The sequence below is a fragment of the Salmo salar genome, chromosome ssa01 (assembly GCF_905237065.1).
Source record: "Salmo salar chromosome ssa01, Ssal_v3.1, whole genome shotgun sequence".
Classification (NCBI taxonomy): Eukaryota; Metazoa; Chordata; class Actinopteri; order Salmoniformes; family Salmonidae; genus Salmo; species Salmo salar.
The window spans coordinates 144213334-144215416 of record NC_059442.1 but is presented as its reverse complement, the minus strand read 5'-3'; positions in this window follow the sequence as shown (position 1 = coordinate 144215416).

Genomic DNA, 2083 nt, shown 5'->3' with positions numbered 1-2083 from the left:
CAAACGATGTTTCTATTTAATCCTCAGGTACTCTAAAATGTACATAAACTATAATATTTCAGACGGAAAGTAGTACGTTCAATAGGAAAGCTAAATTAGTTAGCGAGCGCCCTCTCTCTCACTCTATGAAAGACTGATATTGTTCCGGTGCTCTCCTAACCAAAACTCAACATTTTTCAAAAAACAAGCCGGAAACCTTTAATAAAGACTGTTGACATCTAGTGGAAACCATCGGAATTGCAATCTGGGAGACGGAATTACATAACAACAATAGGTTTCCATTATAAGAGCCTGGGACCTAAAAAAAAAAAATTATGTTTGGTTTTTCTTCGGATTTTCACCTGCCATATCAAATCTGTTATAGTCTCAGACATTAGTGTAACAGTTTTAGAAACTTCAAAGTGTTTTCTATCCAATGCTACCACTTATATGCATATCTTGGCTTCTGGTCCTGAGTAACAGGCAGTTTACTTTGGGCACGTCAGTCAGGCAGAAATTCAGGAAACTAGACCCTATCCCAAACAAGATTTATTTTAATGACTCCAACCTAAGTGTATGTAAACTTCCGACTTCAACTGTATATATATTTCTATCACTCTCCCCTCCCTCCCTCTCTTCTCTAGTCTCTCCCCCCTAAATTCTGTCTGTGTGTGACAAACAGTGGTGTTGACACAGAGGCCGTGTTCAGTCCTCAAAGTGGATCTGTCACCTGAAGTGCGCTAACATCAGGATTAGTGTGTGACAAACAGTGGTGTTGACACAGAGGCCGTGTTCAGTCCTCAAAGTGGATCTGTCACCTGAAGTGCGCTAACATCAGGATTAGCTACGTAGGAGAGGTATCTCCACAGCCAGTGTGTGGTACAGTACAGTAGATTACAATGTAGGGAGAGAGGAAGGGATGGGGAGAATGTGTTACACAATCAGATTATAAATGCACCCCTCATACACACCGCTCTAAGCCGGCACCTTAACATCTACAAAAACACTCCGGCGCGCGCACACACACGCTTACGCACTCACAGTGGCAGTCTATTGTTTATTTGATGATAGGGAGCCTGCTGAGGCTTTACCCTCCCCACAAACCCTCCATCCACCCTGGGTCAAGAGCTGGCATCCACCCTCACGGCACTCTCTGTCTCTTCGTCTCTCTCTCACACTCTCAGTCTCTCTCTCTCTCTCTGTCTTCCTCTCTCACTGTCTCTCTCTCCTCTCTCTCGCTGTATCTCTGTTCAGGACTTAAGCCTGTTACATAATTGTATTAAAGCATGAGTCACTTCACACCTCTTTCACTGTGTGAGATTTGGCATTATCCTCCCCAGATCTGGCAGAGGGAAGACCGCCTCTCAACTCCTTTTTGACAAATGGCACCCCATTCCCAATGTAGTGCACTAATTTTGACCAGGGCCATAGAGTCATTTGGGATGCACACATTGAGCAGAGTTGATCATCAACATGAGGTTGACTACTCTATCATATGCTGATTAATCTCCTGGATCATTGGAGAACTCAAGGCGGCACTGTTAATGGTGTTGGCCTCACTAAATAGAGGGTGGCAACGTGCAGCTGTGTATTCTGCCTTCTAGATCAGTGGTTCTCAATCCTGGTCCCGGGGACACATTTTACTTTTGCCCTAGCTCTACACACCTGATTCAAACCATCAAAGCCTGCTTTTTGTCAGCGGTGTAGTGCTAGGGCTAAAATAATAATGTGCACCCCCTTGGGTCTCCAGGATTGAGAACCACTGATGTATATAAGGGGGGGGTTTGTGTGCTGGTGAACCACTTCGGCCCACACAAGGTACGACAACCTGAGACGAATGTCTCTCTGTTGTATAACTACATATTTGCAGGTGGAGTTACTGTACAACGTGCATTGTAGCTCATTGCAGCCTATTGCTGTCCTGTACACACTATTACAATGCACCAATATCACCATTCAATGAATGTACTGTCACATTGAGACTAATTATCTATTCCCCCCCTCTTTCTGTCTATCTATCTGTCTCTCTCTCTCTTTCTCTCTCTCTGTGTCTCTGTGTCTCTCTCCTGCATCTATTCTGCCCCCATCCTCTCTTTCCCTCCAC